This window comes from Ranitomeya imitator, chromosome 4 (genome assembly GCF_032444005.1).
Source record: "Ranitomeya imitator isolate aRanImi1 chromosome 4, aRanImi1.pri, whole genome shotgun sequence".
NCBI classification, from domain to species: Eukaryota; Metazoa; Chordata; class Amphibia; order Anura; family Dendrobatidae; genus Ranitomeya; species Ranitomeya imitator.
This window is the reverse complement of record NC_091285.1, coordinates 544,936,758-544,956,032: the sequence shown is the minus strand read 5'-3', so window position 1 is coordinate 544,956,032 and position 19,275 is coordinate 544,936,758.

Below are 19,275 nucleotides of genomic sequence, written 5' to 3'. Positions count from 1 at the left end.
TATACAAAGTATTACAAATTAACATTTTATTCATGATAAAATTAAGTTTTTCAAATACTTTTGAGCCCCTGAAATGAGGAGGCTTTGTAGAAAAAACTCTGCAAGGAGTTTGTATGTTTTCCCCGTGTTTGCGTGGGTTTTCTCCGGGTTCTCCGGTTTTCTTCCACACTCCAAATACATTCTTATAGGGAATCTAGATTGTGAGCTTCATTTAGGACAGTGATGTTGTTGTATGTAAAGAGCTGCGGAAAATGATAGTGCTATACAAGCAAAACATAGTAAATAGAAATAAATAATGGTTGTAATTCCTAAAGTTTCAGAGGATATTTTTGTTCAATCCCTTTAATTAAACCTAAACGTCTACACTTCTATTGCATCTCAGTTCTTTCATTTTGAATCCAAAATAGTGGCATGTAGAGCCCAAATCATGAAGATTCAGTCTCTAATTATTTCTTGACCTAACTGTATATGTGAGCCAATAGACGTGGACTTATACTGTGCAGAAATCATACAGTTTTCCTTGTGCTGCTGGTGGAATCGAACAAATGGACTTAGGAGATGAGAAGATGAAAATGCAATATTTCTGGCGTAGAAACCTATATCTATGTGTTTTAAAGTTATCCAACTTCTTCCTCAGGAAATCAGAGCATTCATCCATCAAGGCACCATGGGTTGAGATCAAGCTAAAGGCTGTTTTATTATTATTATTATTATTATTATTATTATTATTTATAATATTAATATTGGTAATAAAGTAATGCTTGGTGATTGCTTACTTAGGCTGCACACAGGGCCTGTGCACTGTGTAATGTAACTTTGGTATCACCGTAGGTCCTTTTGCACTTCTATGTTGCTGCCAGTTTATGACTGGTCAGCATCATACAAGTAGAAGAAGTACAGCCCCCCAGTGAACGCTAATAACACCCACTTGGATGTAGATAAAGAGAACTCATTAGGTGCCACATATTTGATGACTAATGTCTCCACAATGAAGAGGCAAAATTAAAAAGAAAAAAACAAAAATGTTTTATTCCACTCTGCATTAATTGTTACATTGTGTGTGTAGTTCAGCATGAAAAATTTGGTTAAAGGCCCTTGGGTGATGATGCCATAAGAACTTGCCAAGCTACTTGAGTAACCTGGCATATATCACAACAAAGGGACATTACCATAGGAAATGGGAGTAGAGCCTGGCATTAAAGCCGAGACAGGTGAATAACAGTATCCCTTTTCCTCTTGTCTAAAAAAAAGGCCTTTAATTTTCATAAATCAATAGTACATATGAAAATAAACAACTTTGTAATATATCTTATCAGAGAAATCTGCCTCTTTCTCTGTAAAAATTGATCTGTCATTATCAAAATTCTCAATTCTAAGGTAAAATGTGTATTAATTGAAAACAGACTTTCTCATTAAGGAGATAGGAGATGGTAGTTGCTACGGATATAGTTTTATCTATATGAGAAGAGCTAGAGACAGAGCTTCTCCAATCTCCCCATCTACATAGTATATCATTGGTAATAGTTGTCATATCCTATTTCAGTAGACTTATTTGGTAAGGAAACAAAAGAGGTCTTAAAATATTGGCTAACCTTATTAAAAATATATAACTTTGCTACTGAAATATTAGTTAAAATAGGACTAACAACTGTGAGGTGCCAAGGGGAGAAGTACTAGAAAACAGATATGTTTCTCCCCGATTCATTTCATATGTATCACGGTATTGATTGTGAAGCTGTTTATTTCTCTGTAATCCGGTCCTGGTTTATTTAGTGATCAGCCTGAAAGCTCTGGTGCTTCCCTTCCACACATACGATCCAGCTTTTGCTTCAGCTGATATAATCAAGGAACTGCTGGGATCTCAGTCTCTCATCTGCTGGTCTGGGGGCTGACACAGTAAGGTTGCACAAACTTCTTTCTTGTTGTGTAGGTTTATTTTGCAGTTAGTATCTTGTTGTTAGTTAGTGGCCAGACGGCCTTAGACATTTTATTTCATGTTTGGCACGTGTAACATTGTACGGCAAATGTGTACAATAAATACACCTGACACATACCTGTGTGGAACTCGCTAGCCTGCTATTGTTCGTTGTGACTCCATAGCCACCTGCTTGGGCCAAAGCAGAGATCCCTGATGAGCTATATTCCCACAAATGGTTTTGAGAATGCGGGCATAGTGGCTGTTGGACTGTGACTGCAGATAAAGTGCTCTGTGTATGTCCTGGCTGAAAGCTCATGTGCTTTTGAAGAGCCAAGAGTCCAGTAATATGAAGGAACTAGTGAAACAGTTATTGCAGGCAAATGTGCAACAACAGCAGACCAATACTTACTTCCAGCAAGCCCTGGACCAGCAAAACCAGATTCAGCAAGAGCAGTTGAATGCAATAAAGCAGGCTTTGATTCGGCAGCCCCGAGATGAGAGGGATCATGCACAAGGTGTTGCTGGTGCACGGAAAGCCGTACAAAAAACCCTGCTTAAAATGACTGCTGATGATGATGTAGAAGCGTATCTCACCGTATTTGAACGTATTGCAGAACGTGAGCATTTACCGGTGGACATGTGGGCTGAAGTGGTTGCGCCATTTCTGAGTGGAGATCCACAAAAGGCCTATTACGATTTAAGTGGAGTGGATGCTATGGACTATACCAAATTAAAAAGCGAAATCCTGGCAAGGCTGGGAGTAAACACATATGTACGAGCACAGAGGGTACATTTATGGACTTTTGTGGAAGATCAGCCAGCCCGCTCACAAATGCATGATCTTATCCATCTAGTAAAAAAATGGCTGCAACCAGAGATTTTGACATCTGTAGAGATGGTGGAACGTGTTGTTCTAGACAAGTACCTGCGGTCCTTGCCCCCTAAGTTACAGAGGTGGGTTGGACAAGGTGACCCATATACAGCCGACCAGTTGGTGAATATGGTCGAACGCTACAATGCTTCCGAAAGCCTACTCCAAGGGACGTTATCACCTCGCTGGGCTCCCAAGAAATCGCCAGAAAATACTGCGAGACCTACTTCATCTTCAAAAGAAGAGAACGTTGCAATAAAGGGTAGCAGACCCACAAAGAACTATGGAGGCGGTACAGTCTCACAGCAATTCAGCAGACCCTATCAGGCGTCTCCGGCGAGGAAGCAAGGACCTATACAATGTTGGCGATGTCGCGGGCTTGGCCATGTAGCAGCTAACTGCCCAATGACTACAGAGCCAATGGACTGTAACGCTATGAGACACCTTTCGTTATATGTACAGTCAGTCTGTGTTGCAGAGGTCCTCACAGGAAATGAACGACACGTGTGTTGCCTCGAGGTCGACGGCCATAGTGTGAATGCCGTCTTGGATTCCGGCAGTCAAGTAACTCTGGTACATGCCAGTTTGGTGGACCCTAGAGCCCTAACGAACTCAACCCTGGGCATTAGTTGCATCCATGGCGATATAAAAAACTACCCCACTGCCTGGGTCACCCTTGCCACGCCAGTAGGAACCAAAAGACATCAAGCGGCAGTCCTAAAGTCTATGGGACATGATGTAATATTGGGGAGAGACTTTCCCTTATTTTGGGACTTGTGGAACCTTAAAAATGGCATGAGCACTCTAGTTGAGGAGGGTGCCGTGGGGCTAACCCCTGAGCTATTGCAGCAAGAGGGGGGGGAGTCCATCTCAGAGGTAACTCCAGAATCTGTAGACTCACCTCTGGCTGTATATGCAGGCGACGCAAGTGAACTAGAGGAGGCTATAGAAATGCCAGGTCTTGAGGTGGCCCGTGGTAAGTTCGGGACCGCTCAACACCAGGACCCTACTCTGGCAAGGGCATGGGAAAATGTAAAGGTCTCTGAGGGAAGACCATTGTACCCAGGGGCTCAAAATGAGTTCCCACATCTAGCTGTGCAACAGGGTATGCTGTATCATATAGACAAAGTGCGGGGGGTGGCGGTAGAGCAACTAGTGGTGCCCAAGTCCTTTCGTCAGGTAGTTTTGGAACTGGCACATAAACATCCCTTGGGGGGACACCTGGCCGGAGAAAAAACAAAACACCGTATTCTGCAGCGTTTCTTTTGGCCGGGTCTAGGGGGGGACGTGACCCGGTATTGTCAGTCCTGTCCTACATGTCAATTGACCACACCTATGTCACATTTTAGAAGCCCCCTTGTGCCCTTACCAATAATAGAGGTGCCCTTCGAGAGGATAGCAATGGATATAGTGGGTCCATTAGTTAAATCTGCCAGGGGACATCAGTACATTTTGGTAACATAGTAACATAGTAACATAGTTAGTAAGGCCGAAAAAAGACATTTGTCCATCCAGTTCAGCCTATATTCCAACATAATAAATCCCCAGATCTACGTCCTTCTACAGAACCTAATAATTGTATGATACAATATTGTTCTGCTCCAGGAAGACATCCAGGCCTCTCTTGAACCCCTCGACTGAGTTCGCCATCACCACCTCCTCAGGCAAGCAATTCCAGATTCTCACTGCCCTAACAGTAAAGAATCCTCTTCTATGTTGGTGGAAAAACCTTCTCTCCTCCAGACGCAAAGAATGCCCCCTTGTGCCCGTCACCTTCCTTGGTATAAACAGATCCTCAGCGAGATATTTGTATTGTCCCCTTATATACTTATACATGGTTATTAGATCGCCCCTCAGTCGTCTTTTTTCTAGACTAAATAATCCTAATTTCGCTAATCTATCTGGGTATTGTAGTTCTCCCATCCCCTTTATTAATTTTGTTGCCCTCCTTTGTACTCTCTCTAGTTCCATTATATCCTTCCTGAGCACCGGTGCCCAAAACTGGACACAGTACTCCATGTGCGGTCTAACTAGGGATTTGTACAGAGGCAGTATAATGCTCTCATCATGTGTATCCAGACCTCTTTTAATGCACCCCATGATCCTGTTTGCCTTGGCAGCTGCTGCCTGGCACTGGCTGCTCCAGGTAAGTTTATCATTAACTAGGATCCCCAAGTCCTTCTCCCTGTCAGATTTACCCAGTGGTTTCCCGTTCAGTGTGTAATGGTGATATTGATTCCCTCTTCCCATGTGTATAACCTTACATTTATCATTGTTAAACCTCATCTGCCACCTTTCAGCCCAAGTTTCCAACTTATCCAGATCCATCTGTAGCAGAATACTATCTTCTCTTGTATTAACTGCTTTACATAGCTTTGTATCATCTGCAAATATCGATATTTTACTGTGTAAACCTTCTACCAGATCATTAATGAATATGTTGAAGAGAACAGGTCCCAATACTGACCCCTGCGGTACCCCACTGGTCACAGCGACCCAGTTAGAGACTATACCATTTATAACCACCCTCTGCTTTCTATCACTAAGCCAGTTACTAACCCATTTACACACATTTTCCCCCAGACCAAGCATTCTCATTTTGTGTACCAACCTCTTGTGCGGCACGGTATCAAACGCTTTGGAAAAATCGAGATATACCACGTCCAATGACTCACCGTGGTCCAGTCTATAGCTTACCTCTTCATAAAAACTGATTAGATTGGTTTGACAGGAGCGATTTCTCATAAACCCATGCTGATATGAAGTTAAACAGTTATTCTCATTGAGATAATCCAGAATAACATCCCTCAGAAACCCTTCAAATATTTTACCAACAATAGAGGTTAGACTTACTGGCCTATAATTTCCAGGTTCACTTTTAGAGCCCTTTTTGAATATTGGCACCACATTTGCTATGCGCCAGTCCTGCGGAACAGACCCTGTCGCTATAGAGTCACTAAAAATAAGAAATAATGGTTTATCTATTACATTACTTAGTTCTCTTAGTACTCGTGGGTGTATGCCATCCGGACCCGGAGATTTATCTATTTTAATCTTATTTAGCCGGTTTCGCACCTCTTCTTGGGTTAGATTGGTGACTCTTAATATAGGGTTTTCATTGTTTCTTGGGATTTCACCTAGCATTTCATTTTCCACCGTGAATACCGTGGAGAAGAAGGTGTTTAATATGTTAGCTTTTTCCTCGTCATCTACAACCATTCTTTCCTCACTATTTTTTAAGGGGCCTACATTTTCAGTTTTTATTCTTTTACTATTGATATAGTTGAAGAACAGTTTGGGATTAGTTTTACTCTCCTTAGCAATGTGCTTCTCTGTTTCCTTTTTGGCAGCTTTAATTAGTTTTTTAGATAAAGTATTTTTCTCCCTATAGTTTTTTAGAGCTTCAACGGTGCCATCCTGCTTTAGTAGTGAAAATGCTTTCTTTTTACTGTTAATTGCCTGTCTTACTTCTTTGTTTAGCCACATTGGGATTTTCCTATTTCTAGTCCTTTTATTCCCACAAGGTATAAACCGCTTACACTGCCTATTTAGGATGTTCTTAAACATTTCCCATTTATTATCTGTATTCTCATTTCTGAGGATATTGTCCCAGTCTACCAGATTAAGGGCATCTCTAAGCTGTTCAAACTTTGCCTTCCTAAAGTTCAATGTTTTTGTGACTCCCTGACAAGTCCCCCTAGTGAAAGACAGATGAAACTGCACAATATTGTGGTCGCTATTTCCTAAATGCCCAACCACCTGCAGATTTGTTATTCTGTCAGGTCTATTAGATAGTATTAGGTCTAAAAGTGCTGCTCCTCTGGTTGGATTCTGCACCAATTGTGAAAGATAATTTTTCTTGGTTATTAGCAGAAACCTGTTGCCTTTATGGGTTTCACAGGTTTCTGTTTCCCAGTTAATATCCGGGTAGTTAAAGTCCCCCATAACCAGGACCTCATTATGGGTTGCAGCTTCATCTATCTGCTTTAGAAGTAGACTTTCCATGCTTTCTGTTATATTTGGGGGTTTGTAACAGACCCCAATGAGAATTTTGTTACCATTTTTCCCTCCATGAATTTCAACCCATATGGACTCGACATCCTCATTCCCTTCGCTAATATCCTCCCTTAAAGTGGACTTTAGACAAGACTTTACATAGAGACAAACCCCTCCTCCTCTCTGATTTTTACGATCCTTTCTAAACAGACTGTAACCCTGTAAGTTAACTGCCCAGTCATAGCTTTCATCTAACCATGTCTCGGTTATTCCCACTATGTCAAAGTTACCTGTAGATATTTCTGCTTCTAGTTCTTCCATCTTGTTTGTCAGGCTTCTGGCGTTTGCGAGCACGCAGTTTAGAGGATTTTGTTTTGTTCCAATCTCCTCACTGTGGATTGTTTTAGAAATGTTCTTACCTCCCTTCTGAGTATGTTTTCCTGGGTCGTCTTTGATCGAGTCTAATGTTTTTCTTCCCGTCCCCTCTTCTTCTAGTTTAACGCCCTCCTGATGAGTGTAGCGAGTCTTCTGGCGAATGTGTGTTTCCCAGGTTTGTTGAGGTGTAGTCCGTCTCTGGCGAGGAGTCCATCATACCAGTAATTCACACCGTAGTGTGAATTACTACGTAGGTAGGTAGGTACTAGATTAGTACTAGATTATGCCACTCGTTACCCTGAAGCAGTGTCTCTGCGGAATGCCAATGCGAAAGCAATTTCAAAGGAGCTTGTTAATATGTTTTCTCGCACCGGCATTCCGAAAGAAATACTAACAGATCAGGGAACCCCCTTTATGTCTCGAATACTTAAGGACATGTGTAAGCTACTAAAAATCTCCCACTTGCGTACTTCAGTATATCACCCGCAGACTGACGGGTTGGTGGAGCGATTTAATAAAACCCTGAAGGGAATGTTGAAAAGGGTGGTAGATAAGGACGGGAGGGATTGGGATGCTCTCCTACCATATCTCCTGTTCGCTATACGGGAAGTACCCCAATCCTCCACAGGCTTTTCGCCTTTTGAGTTAGTTTACGGGCGATGTCCTAGAGGCCTGTTAGATATTGCTAAAGAGACTTGGGAACAAGAGGTGACTCCTTATCGCAGTGTAATTGAACACGTAATGCTTATGCAAGATAGAATTGAGGCGGTCATGCCAATAGTTAAAGAATGTTTAGAACGTGCGCAACAGGCCCAAAGCACGGTATATAACCGAGCGGCTAAAACACGAGTCTTTCAACCCGGAGACAGGGTGTTAGTATTAGTACCCACTGTAGAAAATAAATTTCTTGCGAAGTGGCAGGGCCCATACGAGGTGTTGGAGAGAATAGGTGAAGTGAATTATAAGATATATCAACCAGACAAGAGGAAAACCGAACAAATCTACCACATAAACTTGCTTAAGGCCTGGCGGGATAGGGAGAGTCTAATGACAAAAGCCACCCTTAATGATGGACCTCGTAGGGCACCCCCATCTGTGGTAAATGACCCCCAAGTAGCATTGCCAGAGGTGGGTATTGCAGAGACACTATCCGAAAGTCAGAAACGAGAGACTAAGGAATTTATACAGAAAAACGCAGAGGTTTTTTCAGAGCTTCCTGGTCGTACTCACTTAATTAAACACGACATTGTTACTGATCCACAGGTCCGTGTACGACTAAAACCATATCGAATTCCGGAGGCTCGGAGACAAGCCATTGCCCAGGAAGTCGAGAAAATGTTAGAACTTGGGAGTCATTGAAGAGTCCCGGAGTGATTGGGCTAGCCCAATCGTGCTAGTGCCCAAACCCGATGGGACTATTAGGTTTTGTAATGATTTTCGGAAATTAAATGAGGTATCAAAATTCGATGCCTACCCGATGCCGAGAGTTGATGAACTTATAGAGAGACTGGGTTCGGCCAGGTACATATCTACTATCGACTTAACAAAAGGTTATTGGCAGATTCCCCTCACGGATTCAGCCAAAGAGAAAACGGCCTTTGTAACGCCCCAGGGACTGTTCCAGTACCGTGATATGCCATTTGGGTTGCATGGTGCTGCAGCCACCTTCCAACGTCTAATAGATATTGTCCTTAAACCCCACGTCCGGTATGCGTCCGCATACTTGGACGATATCATTGTCTTTAGTGATGACTGGGACACACATTTGTCAAAAGTACAAGCCGTCTTAGACTCGATAAAAACTGCTGGGTTAACTGCCAATCCTAAGAAATGTACCTTGGGATTGGAAGAGGCTCGCTATCTGGGATATAGCATAGGGCGAGGAGTCGTAAAGCCACAGACCAATAAAGTGGACGCTATTCAGAATTGGCCACGACCGGTCAACAAAAAACAGGTCGGAGCCTTTTTAGGGATCGTTGGCTATTATAGGCGCTTCATTAAAAATTTTGCCACCATCACGGCCCCTCTCACAGAGCTTACCAAGGGCTCAAAATCTATCACAATAAAGTGGAACGCAGAAGCAGAGAAGGCCTTTCAGTATTTGAAAACGGTCCTCTGTGACCAACCAGTGTTGGTTGCCCCTGACTTTAAACGGGAGTTTATTGTCCAAACGGACGCCTCTGGTGTCGGCCTCGGTGCAGTGTTGTCACAGGAAGTGAATGGCGAGGAACACCCAGTAAGCTATCTGAGTAGGAAGCTTACCAGGGCAGAAAAGAATTATAGCGTGGTTGAGCGCGAAGCCCTGGCTGTGAAATGGGCCCTATTCACCTTACGCTATTATTTACTAGGTCGCCAATTTAGGCTAGTAACGGACCATTCACCCCTAACATGGATGTCCCGCGCAAAAGAGGGCAATGCGAGGGTGACACGCTGGTTCTTGGCATTACAACCTTTTAACTTTTCCGTTGAGCACAGGGCAGGCGCAGCGCACAGGAATGCAGATGCGTTATCCAGAACACACTGCTTAGTGACTCATCGTGTCCGACACTACAGGCTCGAACAAAGGAAGGGGGTATGTGAGGTGCCAAGGGGAGAAGTACTAGAAAACAGATATGTTTCTCCCCGTTTCATTTCATATGTATCACGGTATTGATTGTGAAGCTGTTTATTTCTCTGTAATCCGGTCCTGGTTTCTTTAGTGATCAGCCTGAAAGCTCTGGTGCTTCCCTTCCACACATACGATCCAGCTTTTGCTTCAGCTGATATAATCAAGGAACTGCTGGGATCTCAGTCTCTCATCTGCTGGTCTGGGAGCTGACACAGTAAGGTTGCACAAACTTCTTTCTTGTTGTGTAGGTTTATTTTGCAGTTAGTATCTTGTTGTTAGTTAGTGGCCAGACGGCCTTAGACATTTTATTTCATGTTTGGCACGTGTAACATTGTACGGCAAATGTGTACAATAAATACACCTGACACATACCTGTGTGGAACTCGCTAGCCTGCTATTGTTCGTTGTGACTCCATAGCCACCTGCTTGGGCCAAAGCAGAGATCCCTGATGAGCTATATTCCCACACAACATATAATAAGAGACACTCATGACACAGTAAAAATGCAAAGAGAGTGTAGACCATGACCTGATGGGGGGTTGCAGGCTTCCCTCCAGCAATCGCCTTACACCAGGGGCAGTTTGGTGCACAGATATTTAAAAAACAACATCTGGGGGCACTTGCCTGGACAGAAAATTCTTTGGTTTCTTTAAGAGCACCGATTGCTTCACATGCAAATTGATGAAACCATGTAAATTGTTCTGGAGCCCATTCACAGAAAACAGACTGCGGGCATTGCAGACATGGCCACATATATCTGCCCCCTGGACTACATAGGTAAGACCAAAAGGCAGTTCAGGAGGAAGGTAGTTGAACTCTTGGCAGATATAAGGCATAATCATGACACCCCATTAGCAAGGCATATGATCAAAGTACATTATGGTGAAATAAAAAAGATATCTCTTTCTGTATAATTGAGGTAGTGAAACCCAATGCCAGGGGGATAACCATGATAATAGTTTCCTTAGGCTATGTGCACACGCTCAGGATTTTTTGCGTTTTTTTGGCGGTTTTCCACTGCAAAAACGCTAAAAAAAAGCTTTTATTAAGCATCCTATTATTAGAATGCAATCTGCAGTTTTTGTGCACATGCTGCGTCTTTTTCAGCACAAAAAACCCATTGCGGAAAAAAAACGCAGCATGTTCATTAATTTTGCTGAAAATCTCCTGATTTGCTATTATATAATATAGTAGTGGAAAGCTCTGGAAAAATCCACATAAAAAACACGGAAAAAACGCGATAAATACGTGATATAAAACGCAAGCGGATTTCTTGCAGAAAAAGTCCAGTTTTGTTCAGGAAAATTCTGCTGACATTCCTGAAAGTGTTCACATAGTAACTAACACATAATCAGGCCCCCTGACGAAGGTTGTTTTTGCCGAAATGCGCGTTGGGGCGGAGGCAGGTTCGTGGAGGGTCCCTACATTGCGGTGGGTAAGCCTCATGATTATTTATTGATTTTGGTATGTGCACATTAATACTATTATGTAAGTGGTACCGACAGCGGTATACTCTGCGGCACCATAACTACTTTGGGCTTACATTTGCTGGCCACTTATACTAATTATGTGTGGGGATTACTCCGCATGGTGCTAGTGACTGTTGTTCTTACCACGTACTCCCGATTGTATAAGAGTGGGCATCCCGCCATCTGTAGTGACAGCTACGTATATACGGGGTTTTTTCCCTTTTATTATTGGATTACGTAGTAGGACCTTTCCCTAACCTTCCTCCTGCCATTGTTTTATACACTCAGCTTGTTTTGTTCGTTTTATTGCCTTCAAGCATTTATGGTCTAAAATGTTTTATCAATAAAGTATTGTTTTTTGTAATCTAATTTTCACCTTATGTCATCTTTTTTTGGCGTATAGTCAATCCTTAATGCAGCAGCCAGGGTTGTCCATCTAGCTAATTGTTACTCGGACGCGTCCGCTCTTCGCCAGTCGTTACACTGGCTGCCCATTCATTACAGGATACAATTCAAAGTACTTGTTCTCACCCACAAAGCTCTCCACAGTGCGGCACCCCCTTACATCTCCTCCCTCATTTCTGTCTATCGGCCTAACCGACCTCTTCGCTCTGCAAATTACTTTCGACTAACCTCTGCACTAATCCGTACCTCCCACTCCCGACTACAAGACTTCTCCCGTGCTGCACCAATCCTCTGGAATGCTCTACCCCAAGATATTAGGACCATCCACAATTTGCATAGTTTTAGGCGCTCCCTCAAAACACATTTGTTCAGAGCGGCCTACCATGTTCCCTAATCAGTTATTTTGTTTGTGTGTAGCACATTCACTACTTTCATCTATTCCCCACTTCCTGAAGATGGCTGGACCATCATTGTAAATACATCATTGTAAATACACAACTGTACCTTGTATTTCCCCACCTCATTGTAGATTGTAAGCTCTCACGAGCAGGGTCGTCTTGTGTCGCTTTTAATTATTGTATTATTAACATTGTTACTTATGACTGTTGTGTTTGAAGCTGTTAAACTGTAAATATGTTGGCGCTATATAAATAAAGATTACTATTATTATTGTCTGTGTAACAGATGCCAAACATGCCGGGTGGGTATTCGAGCATTCATTCTGAGCACCAGCCATTGCTTGTTCATATCTAAGCACCCAGATACTCAAGTGTTATCTGAATATCATCAAGCACATTCCCTCATCCTTATTGTGCAGCAATGCATCTAAATCGATATGGCCCCCCTTTTTCTATTTATTTCCCCCTCTTTCTTCATTCTTAAGTCTAATTGTAGGTTTGAAAGTGCTTTCTTTTGGATACGTTACAAAACAGTTCCAGTCGATTGTGGCTGCAATGTTTTTGACATTTGTGCTTGCGTTAATGAGGGTACACTAGGACATTAGAGAGAGACATCGAGGAGCAGGCGCACGACTGTTGCATTGTAGGGTACCAACCTCCACTGTTTGCAGAAACAGGGTATCTATTAGGGTAGGTTAAAGTATCCAGGATTATCTACACTATCTTTACATTTTTATTGTGTCAAGTGTGTGTCTTATTATATGTTGTTAGTCCTTTTTAATTCATATTTGATTAATGAAGTTATATATTTTAAATTAGGTGTTTGCATAAGTTAACCATTTCCTATTTGTGTAATCGAAAAGTCTGCGTTCACTGAATACAGATTTTACCATAGAATTGAGAATTTTGATAAAGACTGATCAAGTCTGAGAGAGAAAGAAGCAGATTTCTCTGATAAGATATATTAAAAAGTTGCTTATTTTAATATGTACTATTGATTTATGAATTGGAAACTAAGACAACGGTTACTCTTTCAGGCCCCAGCCAGAAGAGATTGTAACATAAGACAGATGATGCCTGGCAGTGGCGTATCCAGGGGGGGGCAGCCGGGGCATGTGCCCCGGGCGCAGCCGACAGGGGGGCGCCAGCGGGCCGCCTGATGATGCGGCGGTCCAAGGAGGCTCGGGTGGGACTGCACTTGTCCCGCAGCTGAGCAGAGCCCCTCCACCGCAGAGAGCCGCACACCACAGCTATTGCTTGTGCAGCTCTGTGCTCACAGGACCTGTGATGAGGTCACGGGGGGGAGGAGTCAGGAGTCACATGATGAAGGGCTTCTGTGTATGTAGTGCAGGACTCTGCTGATTGTCATGGTGCTCGGTGCTGGACGAGGGTAAGGGTCAGGAGTGGTTTGTGTGGATGTAGCAGAGCCATGTGTGTACTAGGTGTACGGAGCGGAGCCGTGTCTGTGTACAGAGCGGAGCCGTGTGTGTACGGAGCGGAGCCGTGTGTGTGTACGGAGCGGAGTTGTGTGTGTGTGTACGGAGCGGAGCCGTGTGTGTACGGAGCGGAGCCATGTGTGTACGGAGCGGAGCCGTGTGTGTTTACGGAGCGGAGCCGTGTGTGTGTACGGAGCGGAGCCATGTGTGTACGGAGCGGGGCCATGTGTGTACGGAGCAGAGCTGTGTGTGTGTACGGAGCAGAGCCGTGTGTGTGTGTACGGAGCGGAGCCATGTGTGTACGGAGCGGAGCCATGTGTGTACGGAGCGGAGCCATATGTGTACGGAGCAGAGCTGTGTGTGTGTACGGAGCGGAGCCGTGTGTGTGTGTACGGAGCGGAGCCGTGTGTGTGTGTACGGAGCGGAGCCGTGTGTGTGTGTACGGAGCGGAGCCGTGTGTGTGTGTACGGAGCGGAGCCGTGTGTGTGTACGGAGCGGAGCCGTGTGTGTGTGTGTACGGAGCGGAGCCGTGTGTGTGTACGAGGTGTACAGAGCTGAACTGCGTGTGTGCAAGGTGTACATAGTGGAGCCGTGTGTGTACGAGGTGTACATAGCGGAGCCGTGTGTGTACGAGGTGTACATAGCGGAGTCGTGTGTGTACGAGGTGTACGGAGCGGAGCCGTGTGTGCAAGGTGTACGGAGCTGAGCCGTGTGTATACGAGGTGTATGGAGTGGAGCCACGTGTGTACGGAGCGGAGCCGTGTGTGCAAGGTGTACGGAGCTCAGCCACGTGTGTAGGAGTAACTAGGTGTGGCCATTACATTACTGTACTCGGTGTGTGTGTGTGTGTTTGTGCGTGCATGCGTAGCGCTGCGGGTGAATGTGCAGAGACGTAAATGGTTTTGTGTGTGTACGGAGAGGAGAGGCGAGGGCAATGATGGGACTGACGGGGAGAGGGCAATAATTGGGATGGAGGAGGAGGAGGAAATGATGGATGTGGTGGAATGGGCAATAATGAGGGGGAAGAAATGATGGAGGTGGTAGAATGGACAAGGATGGTGGTGGTGGAAAGCACACTGATGATATTGGAGGGGGAGAAAATGATGGAGGTGGTGGAATGGGCAAGTATGGTGATGGTGGAAAGGACAATGATGATGGTGGTGGAAAGGGCAAAGATGGAGATGGTGGGGGAAAAGAAAATGATGGATATGGTAGAAAAGGCAAAGGAGGAAATGATGGAGGTGGTGGAATGGGAAATTATGGGGTGGTGGGGGAGAAAGCAATTATAGTGGTGGTGGAGAAAGTAAAGATGGAGGTGGTGAAGAGAGCAATGATGGGGTGGGGTAGAGGAAAATAATGGGCATATATGAGGAAACAGTTCAGGAGGATGGGGGGCATATCTGAGGAAACAGTATGGGGGATGGGTGCAGACAGTATGAGGAGCGAACGGGGGAATGTATGTGGACACAGTATGAGTAGCAATGTGAAAAATGTATGTGGACAGAGTACGGGGAGTGAGGGTGATGGGATGTGTGCAGACACAATATAGGGAGTCAGGTGAGCAGGCAGTATAGAAAGCGAGGGGGTAAATATATGAGGAGACAGTTTGGTGAACAGGAGGGATGTGAGAGGAGACAGTATGAGGAGGGAAGGGAATAGTGTGAGGAGACAGTATGCGGGAGAAAAGTGAGTGGGCACAGAATAGAAACTGAGCAGTAGGGGTGTAGAATGAGGGGACAGTGTAAGGGCACAGCCAGCAGAGGACGGTATACCAAGGAGGGGGGAGTGTAATCAGAGTACAGTACAAATACTGGGCCCTATAGAGGGGGACACAGTGTGAGAGGACAGTGTGAAGAGGGGACCGGTATGGAAAGGAGAGGTTAGAGTGAAGAGTATGTACCATAAGAGGGACAGTGTGGGGGTCATATTTTGGGCAGACAATATAGTGAGGGGCAATTTTTTATTCAGGAGCATTATAATGACACTTGTATCTTTAAGGGCGTCATGTGGAGATTTTCTGCAAAAGAGCGGACAAGTTGGAAGTCTGCAGAGACGGCTGTGGATGAGAAAACTCATCATGGGGTCTGGACAAGATGAAGAAAAGAAGTAGAACGACTCCAGAGATGACGACATCTATAAGGTACCTGGATGTAAATGTTATTTGTGTGTTGTGAATTCTGTGGCAGAGCTCCCTCCTGTGGTCACAAGTGGTACTGCGGCTTCTGAGTTTCCTTCCTCAGGTGATGTGGTGAAGTCGTAAGGTGTTGCTCTATTTAACTCCACCTAGTGCTTTGCTCCTGGCCTCCAGTCAATGTTCTAGTGTTGGTCTTGCTTCCTCCTGGATCTTTCCTGTGGCCTGTCTGCTCAGCATAAGCTAAGTCTGCTTGTGTTTATTTTGTTGCTATATTTTCTGTCCAGCTTGCTTTTTGGGTTTTGCTTGCTTGCTGGAAGCTCTGAGACGCAGAGGGAGCACCTCCGTACCGTTAGTCGGTGCGGAGGGTCTTTTTGCCCCTCTGCGTGGTTGTTTGCAGGTTTTTGTGTTGACCGCAAAGCTATCTTTCCTGTCCTCGATCTATTCAGTAAGTCGGGCCTCACTTTGCTAAACCTATTTCATCTCTGTGTTTGTATTTTCATCTTACTCACAGTCATTATATGTGGGGGGCTGCCTTTTCCTTTGGGGAATTTCTCTGAGGCAAGGTAGGCTTATTTTTCTACCTTCAGGGCTAGCTAGTTTCTCAGGCTGTGCCCGAGGCGCCTAGGTCTGTCAGGAGCGCTCCACGGCTACCTTTAGTGTGGTATTATAGGATTAGGGATTGCGGTCAGCAGAGTTCCCACGTCTCAGAGCTCGTCCTATGTTTTGTGGGTTTTGTCAGGTCACTTGTGTGCTCTGAACTTCAAGGTCCATTGTGGTTCTGAATTACCTAATCATAACATTGTGATACTGACTAACTCATGTTTTTATTTATGTTAGGAGCATTAAAGGGGTTGTCCAGGTTTGTAATGAGTCTGCAGTCATTCTTTGTGACTGCAGACTTCTGAATTCTCACAGTGCGCCCTGCACGCTGTCAGGATTCTCTCGTGCTGGTGATTTACATACATGCGGTCACGTGCTGACTAGACATGTGTGGCCTCACTCAATGAAAATGAACTGAGCGAGGCCGGCACGTCTAGTCGGAATGTGGTCAGAAGTATACAAATCACATGCTTTTGCTGACATGACCGTCCACCGGCAAGGGAGAATCCTAAAAGAATTCAGAAGCTGCGATGTCAGGATTCAGCTCTGCAGGTTCCAGTAGTCGTCACATGGACACTTCACTCATATGCGACTTTCAGACTTGTGGTCCTGTGACAACGAGCTTCTCTTCTGCTTCTCTCAGTTTTTCATTGAATATTGAGAGCATTAGGGAGAGGAGCTCGTGGGTACATGACTAAGTGTGAAAATCACATATGTCCTGGGGGGGGGCGCCGAAATGAATTCTTGCCCCGGGTGCCAGAAACCCTAGATACGCCTCTGATGCCTGGTATAAAATCTTAGCAAGATTTGGACATTGATTTCAGACCAAGCATCTGTTTCTTCAAGACTATGTTTCTTCCAAGCTTTCAATGAGAAGAAGTTCCTTGGAACCTTCTTACAGTTCAGAATTAAATTGATCTCTTACTCCATGTCTGGATCAGTAGCGGAAGCAGGAGCTGTCTTGACAGTAAGAGAGAATTTATTGAAGACATGAGAAAGTTGGATTTGCATTTGTAGTTTTCTACATTATTTTATTATTATTATTATACATTTTTATAGCGCCATTTATTCCATGGCGCTTTACATGTGAATACGAGGCAAATTTAGACAAATACATTAAACATGAGCAGATAACAGGCACACAGTGTTAGGGCTAGCGGAACGCACCAAATAATAAGACAGATAGAGTATGGTGCGTTCGCAGCCCGGGGTCCACCGTGCAGAGATGGAACCTGCTGCCAAGTAATGACGGACTATATGGCGGTACTCATAAGTATACACACGTGGGTTAAACTTCACCCAGCGTGAAGGAAGCGATCCTGTTGCGTCACAGGACCACGGTACCGCACATAGAGCGCGAGCAAGTAGTCAGCAAACTCAACCCCAACTAGGATTGAGGTCCGATTAGACCCTTGCTGGCACAACACCGCAACTGGGTGTGTAAGGAAACTATATAACAATATTAAGGCACAAGAGTGCATGCGGTGCCGCACTGACGAACGCCACTAACCACCTAGGCTTGGGTAAGGAAAGCACAGAGGAAGTGCACGGCGCCATACTGGCGGTCACAGCAACTGGACGCTGTAATGTGTGATTCGTGCTGTAGGATAAGTCGGGCGCTAGATAGCAACCATACACCTTCCGCGAACAGACATTCAATAGGGTAGGGGTATCCAAGGACGACTTGCACTCACAACATACACACATTAACAATTGTACACTAGCGCATGGCCGTGCGGTCATGCGCAGCTTATATAGTTGCAGCACAGGAAGTGGCCACAGAAACTTTGCCCTTCCAAGACCTGCCAAGAGGACCAATGGAATGTGCTGCAGAGCCTGAGCACATGACCCTCGATCTCCAACGGGAGATCTTGCCCTGGGCATGCTCAGTGTGTGCAGACAAGGACTTAGTCCCAGAGAAGTCCGCTCGCTGCTGACCAGCACTGGCTTTAATGGCAGAAGCTGAAGAAGCAGCAGTAACTCTCTGTACAGAGTGAGACCGAGCAAGACGCTGGGACCGACGTCCCTGCTGAGCAGACTCCACTGCGGCTGGATAAGAATGGGAGACCGCAGCGGAGATGGCTCGAGATTCCCCCTGTGCAGAAGCGGGAACTCGAGACCTAACACACGGGTACATAAGGAGGGAGGAGCTAAACTCACATAGATGGTGACTGGATTTATTTGTTGAATAATCTAAATTGGGCTGATGTACTTAAGAACCAGCTACTTTTATCAAGTCTTTTAGTTTTTGATTGAAAGCTAAATCTCATGTACAGGAGGAGAGATGTTGAGAACAAGCCAAATTGTCTATCAGCAGTTTACTTCCCGTTAGCCAAATTGGCTTACATCTCAGTTAAAAAGTTATCAATGTCCAGATATGATGTTCACAGCAGGAAGTTGATTTTTTGATGGAATTGAAAGTGGAAGGCAAGGCTTTTGACCATATATTTTGACAAAGAGGGATTTCTCAGAAGAGTTTGAAACTGAATTGTTGAAGGCCTTTATAGTTTTGGGTTAAAAATGCAAATCTGGCCAAATATATTGATCGAAATTGGTGACAATTTTTAGATTCTGTTCCACTCACTAATTGATTTTCTCAGTTTACATATTACTTTGGGTGTAATAAGAATAGTAGTGGGAGATTTGAAGATTTTAGCAGAGCACCCAAGAGAACTTCAAAACTAATTGCACACAACAGTCAGACATTATATCAACTAGTAGACAGTGGAATCGGAAAATTTCTGTAAAGTACACTTGAATGAGCTGTGGAACTGATAGAAGTAATGATATTGGAACAAAAAATATATCTTAGAGAAATGATCCACTACAACCCAGATGATAGAGAGTTTGGCGCCTCAGGAAGATTTGTAAAAGTGTCCATAGAAATATCAGTCCACTTTAATGTGAACAAGATGCTGAAGAAGACCGAGAGGAGCCTAAAGAAATTTGAACTGTGCCTACTGCAGACAAGGTGTCACAATCACTTTGAGTTGTTTCTATTTTGTCACCAGTAATAAACAATAAAGGGGTTAAGCAGTTTGTTTAAGACCTAGGTGACTTGAAAG